The sequence below is a fragment of the Arachis stenosperma genome, chromosome 2 (assembly GCF_014773155.1).
Source record: "Arachis stenosperma cultivar V10309 chromosome 2, arast.V10309.gnm1.PFL2, whole genome shotgun sequence".
NCBI lineage: Eukaryota > Viridiplantae > Streptophyta > Magnoliopsida > Fabales > Fabaceae > Arachis > Arachis stenosperma.
The window spans coordinates 99,146,902-99,164,243 of NC_080378.1; the positions used below are offsets into that span (position 1 = coordinate 99,146,902).

Sequence of the window (17,342 nt, forward strand, 5' to 3'; positions counted from 1 at the left end):
GGGGAGAAATCAAGTGAGAGAAAATATAAGATGGCAAGACACCACATCCAACTCAAAAACCTTAAGGTAGTTAGTTAATGGATCTCTCATCTTATAAAATTCGCACTCTTCTTTGCTTTCTTTGATGTAGGACACTTCCCAAACTTGTAACATTAACAATCTCCCACTCAAGTGTGAGCCTCCACATTAAACATCAACTCCCCCTCTTTCTAATTCCTCCACCACGAGTATTCATCCATCACACCACCACAACCACACCGTGGGAGACGCCGTGTCGGACCACCTTTGCTGGGAAGACTTTCGATACTTCACCTTGAATACTCCTTAAACCAGACCGATTAACTATCGGCGCTAATACCACTTTGTTGGGAAGATTGAGGTTCAATAAGAACCTGTCTAACAGCAGAAGCACCAAAAATAATTTTTTCACAACCTGTGCGATTGAATAGGCAATACTAAAGATACTCCAAGCAACAAATATAATGACAGAAATTAAATAATGAAATACCAAAATTTTATTGTGGAAACCTCCCCTCCCAAAAGAGGGACAAAAAACTCACAGGACCTAGTCCAGTAAAATATTCCACTATCAAAATAATGAGTACACAGTCAATCTTTCTAGTGGCACTAGGGCATCTCAACAATCAACAAGATTCATCATCAAAACTGACGGAATCAATATAAATCCTCCACAAAGTGGGTATCTCAAATCAGACAAAAGAGAAGGCAATACAACTAGTAAGTTATATCCTAATATTCATCTCTACACCAAGAACAACATACTAAAATTTCATAAGAAATAAAACGAGTTTACCAAGTCAATGAAATCAAAATGATACAACTATTTTTCTCCAATTCTTCTTCTCTTCATCGAAACCACGCTGCTTCGTTTCCTTTCATTCAAAATGAATGAAGCTTCTCTCTATCTCTCTCATGGCTTTTGTCATTTATTTATTTATTTATTTATTTATTTTTGTTTTAAAATTGTGTAGACTCCACTTGAAGTTAGAGATCCACCAACAGTATTGAACAAATTGGGTTTTATTGATAGGTGTGCTTCCTAAAATCACGAAAAAGATTGAAAAAATAAAGATTTAGTAAAAAGGAGCAATGATAGTTGGACTGTTCGAACTTCGTAATGTGGTGTTGACCAATAGAAGTGGCAATATATATTCTATTTATGAGTATTTAATTCAACCCAATCTAATTTGTTGTCAGTAGAATTGAGTACGAAGCGAATTTGAGAGATGATTGAGTCTTAATTCTATTCGACTAACTCGTACTCTATATATGTATATGTAATATTATATAAAAATAGATTTCAGTAAAAAAAATTTTAATTTAACTACTGAGCCAATATTATAATTTGATAATTTGGTACTTTTATTTATATAAAAGCCAATTATATTTAGTGATATATAAATACTCAATTTTAACACATCCCTAATCTTTTCACTTATATCACCCCTATCCCGTGACAAGTCACAATTTCTCCTCTCAATCTCTCTGCATCTCTCTGCCGAAAATTCGTGCTCCTTACTCCAGCACTTCATGTCCATGCTCGTGTTTAATGCTGTGGTCGTCGCTGTGCTCCGTTTGGTGCCGTGGTTGTGTGCTCTGTTGTCGCCATGGTCAAAACTGTTCGTAGAAGCTGCCCTCCCCCTGTAGTTGAAGTATTTGGTGCTACTTTGATTTTATTAAAAAGATAAGCTAGATTTACTCTCAAATGTCCATCAAATCTTTAAAACGAGTTCAAATTGTCGTTAAAGTTTTTGTTCTTGCTAAATTATGTTGTGTTACTGATTATTATTATTGCGTGCTTGAGTTTTCTTTTGGATTTTTCCTTGATTATTTATTGATATATGAAATTACGTTGTATTATTATTATTATTATTATTATTATTATTATTATTATTATTATTAGGTTATTTTTACTTATTAGTGATGATGTTGTTGTAGCAAATGTAATGTTTATAGACTTACAATATGTATTTATGTTATTAATTTAAACAAAGAATTTTATGTAAAATTAATTGAATATTTGATAATTATATTATTTATAGAATAATTGTGTTATTTGTATTAATTTTTAATTTATATTTTCATTAGGTTATATAATAATAATATTATATTACATTTTTTTGTTAAAACGACAAATAAGATCAGGTACCTGCGACTCGAGAACAAATAGAATTAAAATTGTCATATTCTGATCTTAACTTGCCAATAACATTAAGGTTGAGTTTAAATTCTATTATTTTAATAATAAAATACACCCGATTTTAAAAAATAAGACAAGACATTTTATTTTCACTTGTTTTTTTAGTATATACATCTATATATAATTTTATCTAATTTTTAATTAAGATTTTATATTATTTTTTAAAAATTTGCCTATAATGTAATCAAGTTTGATTTGATAAAAAGGTAAAGGCTTTGTAAAAATCAGTCATTAGTAGGTGTTGTGTGGTTCTTTGTTGTTGAGAAGACAACTAGTTATATTACCTAGCTAATAATTAACTAGTAATAATTATACAAACCAAAAGATTTATTAGATGTATTGAACAACTTGGTTCTATTGATAGGCGTGCTTCCTAAAAAAATCACGAAGGGGATTGAAAAAAAAAAGATTTAGTAAAAAAGAGCAATGATAATTGGACTGTTCAGCCTTCCAAAGGTGGTGTTGACTAAATAGTAGAGGAGGCTGAGGAGCAAACTTTTTTTTTACCATAAATTCAGAGAATTATTAATTTTTACACAGAACCACTATTGATAAATAACGTGATACCTGAGTAATTATTATTATCGAAAAGTTACTCATATATGACAGAAGAGAAAAAAAATGACTAATAAAATTTAATATTAATCTATACATATGATTCATTAAAATATTAAAAAATTTATATTAGTCTACAATATAAAAATTTATATGTATTTTTGTTTATTTTTTATTTTTTTTACTCATAAATTAAGAGAATTATTAATTTCAAATTCATCAACAAAGATTAACTGTAAAGTATTTATTACAGATTATTTAATAAGAATAATATAATAATTATATCAGTATTTATGGAAAATCCAAATCCTTCTTACCATGGCTTATCATACTAATGTAACGTGGCTACCGCCCCGTAAATAGGGGGGAAAGAAAAGAGAGGAGGGGGGCTCTGGAATTTTTTTATTTCGGAATCAAGGGTCGTTTGTCATTTCAATCAATTTTAAGGAGATTGAGTGTTTTTTTAATCTTGTCATAAGTTTTGTACGATAGCATGGTCACAATACCTATACCTATTTAAGTAAGAAATTTTATTTTTAAGAGTAAACTAATATCTTTATTCCCAATATTTAATTTAAATTAATCAACTTTTAATTTGATCTTTAGTATTTTAAATAAATTTAATATTATGTTATTCTACAGTTAAACTTGATGCAAATAATTAGCATATTTAATAATCAATAAAATGTTCGATCTTAGTACATAAATAAATTTAATCTACTAACAATTATTAATGTATAAATTTTTTTGTTAACTATTCAAATCAAATTTAACCATGAAATAATATTGAATATATTTGAATTTTTTGAGATTAAAATAGAACATTTGAAATATTAGACATTAAATTAAAATTTAATCCAAATACCAAAATAGTACTTTATCGTAGTTTTAATTAGCAACTAATGGATTTTTTTCTTTAAATTTCTTTTCTTCTTTTTAATCTTTATTTATTTATTTATTATTTTGTTATCCCTATCCCTAAGACCCTAACACACACCGTTTATCTTTCGCTAGGTACACATTGAGAAGATCCAAAAGTCCAATAATACTTATTACTAATAATCAATATCTTCTTCCTGTTAGCTTTGATCTTCTCTACAAAATCCAACGGTGTTGCATGCAATTCAAACACCTTTATCCATTATTATGCCTTCAAAATCCACAAGTAGTTCATCATCAGAGCGAAGATGGATCTACGATGTGTTCTTGAGTTTCAGAGGAACCGACACTCGCACTATCTTCATTTCTCATCTCTACAACTCCCTCACAAACGCAGGAATCTACGTTTTCAAGGACAACGAGGAGCTTCGCAAAGGAGGCCAGGTTTCATCGTTACTCATGCAAGCAATCCAAGTTTCTAGAATCTCCATCATTGTTTTCTCGAAGAACTACGCGAACTCCAAGAGTTGTCTGAAAGAGCTGCAGAGAATCATGGATTGTCGAAGAAGCATAGGCCAAGTTGTTGTTCCTGTTTTCTACAACGTAGAACCCTCTCATGTGCGTCATCAGAGAGGTGCCTTTGGAAGAAGCTTTCAGGATCTGAAGAAAACAATTTCAAAGAACAAAGCTCAACTTTGGGGTACTGCGCTTCGCGATGCTGCTAGTTTGACCGGATTTCATCTCAATAATTCCAGGTATATTTATTTATTTTTGAATAGAATTCTATGGAAGGAGATTGAAGAAGAGCAAGTTATATTGTATTATGATTGAATGAACATATACAAGTAAAACGAGTCTCTAATAAAATAACTGAGTAACTGTTATTAACTGAAACGTAAGGTAGTTATTCTGTTTTAAGTAACTTGATCTCTAAGCAAAAGATTCTGTTTTAAATTTTAATGCAACAGATTCTGTTATCATATGCCTCTTATTATTTTTTGTCTGATTTTTCATGCATTATATATGTAAGTTAATCTTCATGTCCCCCTCTTATAATTTTAACGTATAGCTCGATGTCTTCCTTGTTTTATTTGAGTTTTGGATCCATGTATTCAACTCTCGTTGAATCAAGAAAATATTTTGAAGTATTAGATACACAACACTCCTTCTGTTTCAAAATAAGTGTCGCTTTTATTTTTTAGATTCATTGAAAAATTAAAGTTAATTTTCGTAAATTTTCAATTAAATTTCTGTACTTTTATTATTTTTTATTAAATTTTATATCATAATAGATTTTATAATTAAGTCTATACTTAAATGAATATTCTATATAATTTAATAAAATATTTTATTAATTTTCATATTTTTATCATGATATAAACTTAGTTACAAAATTTAATATGGTATAGAAACTCAATTAAAAAAATATATATAAAAATTTAATTAAAAATTTAATAAAATAATAAAGATCAACAAAATAATTAAATAAAATATTAATGTATTAGATAAACCACTTGTTTAGATACATTACTTTCAATTAACCAAAAAATGAAAGCGATATTTATTTTAAAACCGATGGAGTATTAATTAAGCACATAAATAATAAAATAAACACACTAAAAAAGGGGTTTACATATCAAATTTTGATACAATTCTTTTTTATTTTAAATATTATTAATAAAAAATAAAATATTTTTATTTTCACTGTTTGTTGATTTTATATCAAATAATTTTTACTTAGTCACTTATCATAATCATATATTTATTAGTACATTAAATAAAAAAATTTAAAAATATACAAATTATTTTTATATAATAAAAGGTAATACACTTTAAAAAACATTTTTATATAATTTAATAAAAGTATATGCAGTATTAACCATAATTTTTTATTTTTATTTGTAATAAAAAGTATTATTGTATTAGACTTAATAACAATAAAAGTTATATGATTTAAAAGTATTATCAATATATTTTTATTTAAAAAAAATTACTAACTTATACATATTATTTTTATACTCAACATTTATATTTCATTTTAATTTTATCTTTAAGGTTTAGTTTTAATTTTATCATTGACGTTTCAATATGTTTCAATTATACTCTTAGATGAGATAACATATGATGTGATAATCTTATACTAACGTGTATTACTGTCACATTATTATCAATAGTTACCACAAACACAACATCATATAATTGCCATGTCAATATTTTTGTCAGTGATATTAACACTTAAAAATATAATTAAAACACACTTAAAATTTTCGGCTCAAAATTAAAACAAATTACATATTAAAAATATTAAAATTTTTTTTAATAATATTAAAAATAAAAAATATACTTTATTCTTTTAATAACTAAATATTAATATTATTTAAATAGAAAAACATTTTTTGTATATTTTAAAAAATAATTATAGTAATTTAAATACTACTTTGTAATCAATTTGACTATAATATTGTATATATTTATTTTATCATTTTTTTATAATCAATTTGACTATTATGTTGTATATTTATTTTATCTTTTTTTCACTTATTTATTTTTCTCCATCCATGTAAGGAGAATTAAAATTTTTTAAAGTGAGAAAGTTGGTAAAGTAATAAGGTGAGGAGTTAATTATTTTTAAATTAAGACAGTATGACATATATTTTATGAAAATCACAAAATTAATGGTAATTAATCCTTCACTTTATCACTTTATCAACTTCCTCACCTTAAAAGATTTAAATTCATATAAAAAAACTTTTCTTTTCCGATCCAACCTACTAGATTTTATTTAGGTATTGTCATAGCTAGGAATGACAAAAAAAAAAAAAATTGCACTTGCTGATATTTACGAGAATTATCCACGACAAGAAGACTAACAGCAATTCACAAAATTTTTACATAGATGAAAATCCATTCCAGCGAATAAATGGAGACGGGGCAGGGATTAAGAAACTCGCAAAATCTTTTGCAAAAAGAAATTTACTTAAATATTCTTATATATATAAGTTATGTAAGTAATTTTAACTTATATATTAAAAATTTTATGTGTAGGTTATTATGTTGAATTTATGTTTAAATTGTGTTTAATTTAATATATTTAATTAAATTGTATAGAATTTTGTTACAATTGTGTTAATTTTTTTAAGAAAAATTTAAAACTTAATAACATCCATAGATATCTACAGTATCCGACTCTCCCCACTAAAAAAATAAGCAAGAACCTAGGATGGGAATAAGACAGAAATAGGGGGCATTTTATTTAACAGAGACCGAGAAAGGGGATGGGATTCCCACCCCATGGAATCCCTAGCTAGCCACAGCAACGATAGCATGCATGCCTAGATAGAAGAATACCATGTCACATCTTTAGAAGATTTTGCACAGAATGAGTTAGTTGAGCTCTCATAACACTGAATTGTTACGACCAATAAACTAATTAACTAAATAAAACAAACCACTATAACTAACTACCAATTATTCCTTAATTACAGGAATGAAAGTGAAGATATCAATAAAATCATTGAAACCATCACTGAGTCGCTGGACAATACAGTCTTGTTTGTTGCACAACATCCAGTTGGAGTACAACCTCGTGCTCAACATGTGATTAAACTATTAAACTACCAAAAATCAAAAGATGTTATGCTGTTGGGGATCTTGGGAATCGGAGGGATTGGGAAAACAACCATTGCCAAAGCCATTTACAATCAGATTCACCGCCATTTTGAGTCTTATTGCTTTCTTTCAAACATCAGAGAATTGTGGGAGCAGAGTACTACCAGTCAAGTGTATTTACAAGAAAGGCTTCTTTCCGATATTTACAAAACAACAAAGATCAAAATACATAACATTGAATCAGGCATATTCATTTTGCAACAAAGGCTTCGTCATAAACAAGCACTCCTCATACTCGATGATGTTGATAAGATAGAGCAACTAAAAGCCTTGTGTGGAAGCCGCGAATGGTTCGGTCCTGGAAGTAGAATAATCATCACAACAAGAGATGAACATTTACTCAAACTGCTTCAGGTTGATCACATATCTAGAATGCCCGAAATGGACCAAGATGAATCTATTCAACATTTCAGCTGGCATGCTTTCAAACAACCATGTCCTAGAGAAGATTTCGATGAACTTTCTAGAAATGTGGTTGCATATTGTGGAGGACTACCTTTAGCTCTTGAGGTTATTGGGTCATTTTTGTTTGATAAGAAAGTAAGAGAATGGGGAAGTGTGGTGGATAAGCTGAAAAGAATTCCCAATGATCAAGTACAGAGAAAGTTGAGAATAAGCTTTGATAGTTTGAATGATGATACAGAGAAAGAAATATTTCTTGACATTGCGTTTTTCTTTATTGGGATGGACCGAAATGATGTAATATATATTTTAGATGAATATGATGCTGCGATTGGAATCAGTGTTCTTGTAGATCGAAGCCTTGTCACCATTGACAATAATAACAAGCTTGGAATGCATGATTTGCTACGAGATATGGGGAGAGAAATTGTTCGCGAGAAATCACCAAAGGAGCCAGAGGAACGTAGCAGATTATGGTTGCAAAAAGATGTGTACCATGTATTGTCAAATCATATGGTACGATAAAAAATACACAAGTTCTTTTTACGTATTCTCTCAATTTTATTAATATGTCTCTACCTAACAATTTAAAAATATTTAAAATAAATAATTCTATGACATAATATCATATCAGAATTTTTATTACTATAAAATTTAGACATTGATTCTTTGTATTTCCTTTTTTGTTTTATTTATAGGGGACAAAAGCTATCGAGGGATTGACTTTAAAGTTGACCAATTCGGTTAGTTTGGAGGCAAAAATGTTTAAGATGATGAAGAGACTTAGATTACTTCAACTTGCTGGTGTGCAACTAGATGGAAATTTTGAAGATCTTCCGAAACATCTAAGATGGCTTCATTGGCATGAATGCGATTTGAAGTACATACCTTCCAACTTTGATCAAGCAAGTTTAGTTGCCATTGAATTAGAATTCAGCAATCTCAAATTAGTGTGGAAAGAGGCCAAGGTATAACTGTTGAGTATTGTTCTTAACAAATTAAACTATTTAATACATGCAAAAATTAAATTAATTATCGGGCTTCTCAAAGAAATAACAAAAATTGACTAATAATTAACCAATAGAAATTTCATGCATTTAAAAAATTAAAAAGTTATATATCCAAAATTTAAAAATTTTTTCATTTCAAATTTATGTTAATTGGATATTGACTAATTTTTATTGTTTTTCCATATTATTGGGCATATTTTTTACGGACAATAACATAGTATTTTGGTCATGCTGTATATATATATATAAAAAATTTGCCACTAATCAGCCACTCATATATAATATATACTAAAATACGAAATATATATTAAAAATATGTTGAAGAACATATATAAATAACAAAAATACTTATTTACTGATAATAACATTTTTGAACTTTTAAGGTTAGTGTCCTTACAAATTAAATTCCCTAATTTTTATTTTTTTGTTCCAGTTCATGGAGAAGTTGAAAGTTCTAAATCTTAATCACTCTCATAACTTGACACAAACACCTGACTTTTCATACTTGCCAAATCTTGAAAAGCTGCTACTCAAAGATTGTTCCAGGTTGTCTACAATTTCAGACACAATAGGACATCTGAAAAAGATTCTTGTAATAAATTTGGAAGACTGCACAAGCCTTGGCAACCTGCCAAGAAGCCTTTATAAGTTGAAATCTGTAACCACTCTCATCATTTCCGGATGCTCAATGATTGACAAATTGGAAGAGGACTTAGAACAAATGGAGTCATTAGTAACTTTAATTGCAGATAAGACTGCAATAACACAAGTGCCATTTTCAATAGTAAGATCAAAAAGCATTGGATATGTTTCTCTGTGTGGTTATGAAGGATTCTCACGTGATGTGTTTCCTTCTCTCATTTGGTCATGGATGTCACCAACAAGTAAATATAACCTCTCATCCATGGTTCAAGCATCTTCTTCAGCACTTATTCCATTAGATTTACCAAAGCTTAGAAGTCTCTGGGTGAAGTGTGACTCTGATCTTCAATTAAATGGAGGTGTAGCAAGAATTTTGGCTACCTTGTTTGCTACATACAACAAGGAACTAGAAGCAACACCAACTACGTCACTAGTCATGGAGAATATCAAAGGTTCAGAACTATTTGATTTGAGCAATCAATCTCACAATTCTGAATCACTCAAGTGTCTTATAATTGAAGTTGGAATGAAGAGTCATGCCACCAACGCCCTTAAGGACAAAATTTTACAGGTTTTTCTCTCAAATTATTTCTACTGAAATTAATTTAATCAATTTGGTGGTTTTAAAAATGCTCAATTAATTAGGCTAGTGGCAAAGAGATTAATGTGATTTATGGTTATAATATTCAGGTACTAGTACTAGGGGAACATTTGGTTTGAGTTTTTTATTTTGAATATTTAAAAAGAAAAAAGAGAAAATAAAAAATATTTTTTTAATATTTTCTCTTTTTTTTAACAAAATCTTGAAAATAAAAAATACCAAAAAATAAAAACACAAACCAAACTTATTCAAAATTGTGCATTTTTTTTAAAGAAAATTTTTTGGAAACTAGTAATTTTTAGAATTTTTTGTCATCATTTAATCAGTACAAATATTAAATTATCTTTAACACATTATACTAATGAGTTATACTATGTGTATATTAAAATTAATCATTAAAGTCAACCACCAGTTTAAAATATATGTTAGAATATAAATGTACATTGAAAATAAATTAAACCACACATATATTTATACATAAATACATTAATGGCTTATTTTAGTGGCTAATTTTAGTGTACAAATAGTATTTTTGTATACTAATTTATATCTGTAAACTCTAAAAAAATATAGATACAAACTATATTGATTTATGTGTGTAAAGCTCTATTAAATATAAGTGCAAATTATATGATTAATTCTTGTGTGCAAAATTTCTGTAAATATGAGTGTAAATTATTGTTGGCTAAGTATTAACAAAAAATAATAATATTTACTGATCATGTAACTTTAATATTTTTAAAACTTAGGAACTTAGTTAGCTATTTGGTAAATTTAAAAATCAAATTAAACATAAATAAATTAGTTTCTATACATTATTGTCAAAATAAATTTTATACTGTTAACCAATTGAATAATAATTTCTTGAAACATTTATGATGGTTTCAGTAGCTAAGAGAAGGGGGGGTTGAATCTTAGCCCCCTTTTTAAAACAAGAGGACACTAGCTGACCTTCAGAAGAAACTTTTCTGTTTTTGCTCGTCACTGGACACGAGCAACTCAGTTTTGTCTCGTCCCTTACCACGAGACTTTTTGTTTTGTCTCGTCACTTGGCACGAGATAATTCTGGCTATTGCTCCTGTGTATTTGAAAACAGAAATGGAGTAGAAGGAGAAGAAGATTGCACCAAGATGTATCCTGGTTCGGCTGCTAAGTGCAGTGCAGCCTACATCCAGTCTCCATCACAAACATGATGGAATTTCACTATAATCAATCCGATTACAACTTGTAAAGTGCTAACCCAACTTACAAGGGGATTCCCACAGAATCATGATACACAACATAGATGAACAAAGGACCTCTAAGACATCTATGGCTTTTCTTTTAATTTTACACTCTCTGCCTTTTTCCGCTCTATGGCTTTTTCATTACAAACCTCACTGTTTGCCTTTTTCCATGAGACTCAAGACATGACAAAATTAAACAGAAAAATAACAAACAGAATACATTGAAGGAGAAGAGAAATCTGTTAGCTCAGGTAGCTCTGAGAACTCTGTGCCTTGCACTCTCAAATTTTCTCCTTGCTTCAAACAGTGGTTGTTCCCCCTTTTTAAAACAAGAGGAAAGCCACCACACTTGAAGCCAAAACCGAACCAACTTTCTTCCTCCTTCAACAAACCGGTTCGGCCATGCAGAGAGAGAAGAGATAACCATGCATTAACCAACATGCAATTACCTCTAGTCCTTTCTTGATCACCACCCTTCATCAATCCGGACTCTCCATCCTTGGCTTGCTCTCCAAGATGGATTTCTGGCCCTTGATGCCTCATGATGATGATGACTTCATCTGCTTCAAACTCTGCCTCCAACCATCACTTCGTCACTCTAGCTACTCCCTGTGGTGGTTGATCAGATTCGAAGACAAGCCATGCTTCAAGAATCTCCCTCTTGGCCGAATCTTCTTCTTCCATTTTTGAGCATGAAAGGCTCAAGATAGCTTCACCAAATCTAACCACATTTAGTAAGCATCTTAGCCACAGCTCATCTTTCTTTTGGTATGTTTTCTTGCCATCATTAGCTTGATGGTCTTGAAGCATGCTACTCTTTCCTTTTCTTCGTTGAAGAGCACGGCGTCCATGGTTTACTGGACAAAGACCAAAGAGAAAAGAAGAAAGAGATGAGAGAGAACTAAAGAATCTGAAAGAAAAGCAATACAAAGTGGTTGATCAAATTAATTAGGCATAGCTTGCTTTTACTTCCCTATTGAGTGGTGTGTAAGTCATAATAACCATCAATCACATCAGCTGAATTTTTCTCTCTCATGTTCCCCATGCATTAATTAACAATGTAATAGATTTTGAAATCCATCACATGGTTAACACCTTAGTTCCGTTGGAAGCACTTAGCTTTCCTTTTTTTTTTTTTTGTTTCGGACCAAGAATGGAAACATTCATCATTTGTGAGACTTGGGCTTGTAGTGTTGAAATTAAAAGCTGGCCCAATTAGTAAGCATTTGCTTTCCTGATAAGTTGTGTAGCGGATCAAACATAGGAAGCAAACAAGAAAGCATTTGTTTTGGGCTTGCAACATTAACATTTATTCTGGCCCAATTATAACTAGCTTTTAAACACAAAGCTGAATTAATAATGCAACAGTTGGGCTTTGTTAATTTTTCTTTTGTTTCGGCCCAAACAAAATCTGCACAACAAAATTATTTTAATCAGCACATTAATCAAAATTAGCTTAATAATTTTACAGTTAATAATGTTTGATCATCATCAAATTGGTTTAGAGTTTTCCAAACTCATCAATTTATAATTAGAAAATGCATTAAAATTATCCGCAAGCTAGTAACTAACTCTTTATTGTTGCTAAAGTATGTATTATATAGGAATAGCATAACAGCAAGATGGCAGATTTTCACCCTATCCAATTCCACCTTACTTATACTTGTCAAAAACTCACTTCGATATTAATGGTAGGTAGTAAAAAAGTGAAAGTTCAAAATTTATTATAAAAGTGATAAAAATAAAATGCAAGATTCAAATAATCCATTCAAAAAAATAAAAAACAAGGTCTTCTTGAATATTGTGTTAGTTTGTTCAGTAACCAGAGATTTTTTTTTAAATGTCATTTGAATCTTAATTTTTATTATTATTATTATTATTATTATTATTATTATTATACCGAGACAAATAGAGGTGAATCCACTTTAAACTTAAATCTGTCTCACTCTATAAGAGAATCTATTAAAAAAAAACCCGTAACAAAACAGGATTAATAATTACCCGTCCCCAACACATAGGAGTGGAGCAGGTACTCACAAATTTGGATAGGAATATAATGCCTTCCCTAACATATGATGGATATTCAATATCTTTTATTAACGGTCAACGACTTTTTAGTTTGTAATCAAATAAAATTAATCATTTATTTGTACACAGGGGTTGATGACAACAACCAATGAGTTCAGTGACAAGTATTGGTTAACATTCGGTTCCAAAGGTTCTTCTGTGATATTCGAAGTCCCTCAAATGAATGGGTGTAACTTGAAGGCAGTGACATTGCGTATTCTTTATTCTTCTTCCCCAGAAACCATCTTATCAGAATGTCTTAAAAACGTGTTAATCATAAATTACACAAAGTCCACCATTCAAGTCTATAAACAAGACACACTAGCCTCTCTTGAAGATGAGGAGGGAAAAACCATAACTTCACATATAGAACCAGGTAACAAAGTGGAAATTCTTCTTGTTGGTTACAAATTCATTGTGAAGAGAACAACAGTTTATCTGATATATGATGAACCGGTTGACCACTATGCGGAGCACTATCAAGCGGATGTTATTGTTTCAAGTGATAATTACATTATTTCTAGTGATAATAATGATATGGAAATTGATGAATGTTCTAGTGTTTCTGGTGGTGGTCATGATAGGTCAAAGAAGAAATATTCATGTTTCTATTGGTGTTGGAGATAATATGTTTGTTAGTACATCAACATATCTATCTTAGTGAGATGACCTAACAAACCTTGCTTAAGATTCTTAATTTTTTAATTTATTCTCACAATTTCTTGTGAGTCTCTATTTTGATTCTAATGCTCGACTTTCATTCCATGTATTTCAATACATAGTATTCTAGGATTCATCAATACAAACACGAATATGTTTGGGCTCACTAAAATTGTGTTGATTATAATGGATATCAGCAACTTAAAAAAAAGGGGTTGAATCTAGATTTTTTTTAATTTTATTTGTTTTTTCTTTAAATTAGATGGATTTGATAGTATTTATTGAGTCACCTCAAATTGAAAAATAGGAGATATTTTTAATTTGTCTTTAGTCAATGAAGGAATTAAAATAGAATTGTGAGAAGGGATAAATGCTATGAAGTATTTCTAATTATGAAAAGCAAGAGACAATTTTATTTTGTTTCTTACCAAAATTAGAACAAAGAGAGAGAGAAATAATACAGCGATACATCCTGATTCAGCTACCTTGTGCAATGTAGCCTATATCCAGTCTTCATCACAACTATGATGAAATTTCACTATCTTTAACCAAGATTACATATACCAATTTTCCTAGTATTCAACCCAATCCTATCTGGGACAAACCCAGCTTCTACCTAACATAGATTTGACTAGGACCTAACCCTAAATTTACAATCACTAAGTGCTCACCTAACTTAGTACAAGAATTTTCTCAGGATCATAATAACAAAACAGAAATATATACAAAGAATTTTTGAAATAAATATTTAGCTTTTCTCCAAGTCTAACTCTCTCTGTTTTTTTTTCACTCAATGACTTTTTATTACATTCCTCATTGTAATGTCTTTTTTCATTAAAACAAAAAAAGATTAAATTGAGAAAACAGAATATTCAATTGAGAATCATGAAGAAGAAAAAGCTATCGTTTTGTAAGTTATGAGAACTCAAACTTTGTGCTCCCACTCCTTGCTCCAATCATTGGCCATTTATTCCTTTAATAGAGGAGTAAAACTTCCAAAGTTTGAAACTTATCTTCAACAACTTGTTTGAGTTCTTCTTCCCCAATATCAACAGCAGCAGTGGCGTAGAAGAGAGATAGGGTAGTCGCAGTGATTCAACAACACATACATCCATACCTTTTATCTTCTCTTTCATCATTTTTCATATTGCTTCTTGAATTTGAGCTGTGTATCAAAATTTTGACTCCAAATTTGTTTCTTATCCGTTGATTGTTGTAAAGTTTCATAACCTCCATTTGAATAAGATATTTCATTCAATGTATGCAAAAGGAAGATTTCATAAACTTTCTTTGACGAAGCATAAATGAGAAAATATTTCTCTACTGTAGCCTTAAAATGTGATCTTTTTTTGAAATTCTAACTTCTTTGATTTTTTTCTTCTTTGCTTGAAAACGATAATCTACTTTTTTGTTTCTGATTTGAGCCCTAATCATATTTCTTCTTTCTTGCTTTCTTTTTTTTATCTTCACGTGGGTGAGAGAAAAGAGAAAAGAGAAAAGAGAAAGAAGAGATAATTTAGTTCATTGGCTTATGTTTAGTTCTGATGCAAATGGAGTTACCAATCTTAATTAAAAACCAAGTTGAGTGAATAATGGACTTGGATTACCGGTTGACCCTGTGCTTCTGTTTGGTCCAAATTCATTTTTACACACTAGCTATTCAGATTTCTTATCACTTTGGACTTCATTAGTTTGTTGTTGGGCCAGCCAAGATTTTTTCTTTTCTTTCTCCTTCGAGATTAGCCGTTATTTCTTTGAATGAGTGAAGCGGACTTTGAACCCAATTGGGTCTAATGCTTTCCATTAAGCAAACTAAATTATATTTAATTAGGTTATTAACTCACTAATAATATTTAGTTATCATTAATTAATTTTTTATTAGTTTTTTAAACTCAATAATCTTTCTTTTGATGGTAAACATTAAAAATGAATTAGAAAGAACTAAGAAGAGTTTTAAAAATTTTTCTTTGATGATTACATTTGATGTTAAACTCCTCCTTTCTTTTATTTACTTGCCTTTCCCTAAATATCGGCATTATTCAATCTATGATTAAAAAAAATTATACAAAAATAATGTCAAACATCCATAAATTATTTCAAACAGTTTTATACTTAAGAGAACCAATCTTATCACTAGCCAATATTTGCAAGTTTGCTATTAAAAAAATTATTAATCAATCTTATTCAATCAAAAATAAATACTAATAAGAACTATGTTCAAGTTTCACAATCAGAGTTACAAAATATTAAATATCTTCGAAACAATCATCCTCAAATAATCAGTATCAATAACAATCAAAATAACCTAAGAACAATTCAAAATAATTCATTTTCATTCATTTTTCTTTCACTTACTCTCCCTTTTGTTATTAAAGAAGATAAGTAAACTTGCACAAAAAATATTAAGTGTTCAATAGTCAATCCATCAATGCAAAACAGTTTAGAGTGGGTTTCAAAGAACCAATATTATAGCCATCCAATAAGAGTATTCAAAAACCAGAATTAAAAAAAAATAGTATTTCAGAATTCAACAACTTCAACATGTAACTAGACATCAAATTTCTCATCCTCGATTCTCAAAATGTTTTCTTCTTCAAACTCGGACATTATTTAATCATCTTTCAACGATTCAAGATATTTTAAAAGTGCCTCAACCTTGCTTTGAGACTTTCTTAAGAAATTTTCATTTTGAATTGTAAGTCTTTTAGTTTGTTAGCTAGAATTGATCATTTGCTTTGTAAGATTAACAAACTCTTGTAACACATCCTTGATAATGTCATTAATCAAATATTTATTGAAATTTGATGTGCCTGCAGCAAAAAGAGGAAGAATATTCTCATTTTCTTCTTCCTCCATAATCGTATCTCTAGCAGCCTTAGTTCCTCTTTTATCCGTTTGACTGCACCACCGCTCTTAATGGATAAAATTCTATTCTTTTAGTGTTTATTGGTCAGATCAACAGCAAAATTTTTAAATATACAAATTAAAAACATGTCATATAATAGAAAAATATTTTTATCACTTTTGATATAATCATGTATAAGACCTCAAATTTTTAAAAATTAAATAATTAATTATTTATGAGTCATTATATTTGAGATTTTATTTTTAAAAAATTATTTTATTAAAAATAATTAAATAAAATTTAAAAATTATTAAAATTTAATTTAATTATAATTTATTTTATTAGTTTAAATTATTTATTAAAATTTATTTTAATAAGCAAAAATTTAAATTAATTTTTATAATTGTTAATATTAATATTATTATTATTTAATTATATTATCATTGTTATCATTATTATTACTATATTATCATTATTATCTTATTATTTATTTTTCGGAAACAAAAAGAAAGAAAAGCCACAACGTGGCTTATATACGCATTATATATATATATATATATATATA

At 29.1% G+C, this 17,342-nt stretch overlaps 1 pseudogene; it reads left to right on the forward strand.

Moving 5' to 3' along the window:
• LOC130963260 (disease resistance protein RUN1-like) overlaps positions 1-12,144 on the forward strand; it is a 110,777-nt pseudogene extending 98,633 nt beyond the window's left edge.
• Positions 12,145-17,342: the final 5,198 nt, after the last annotated feature.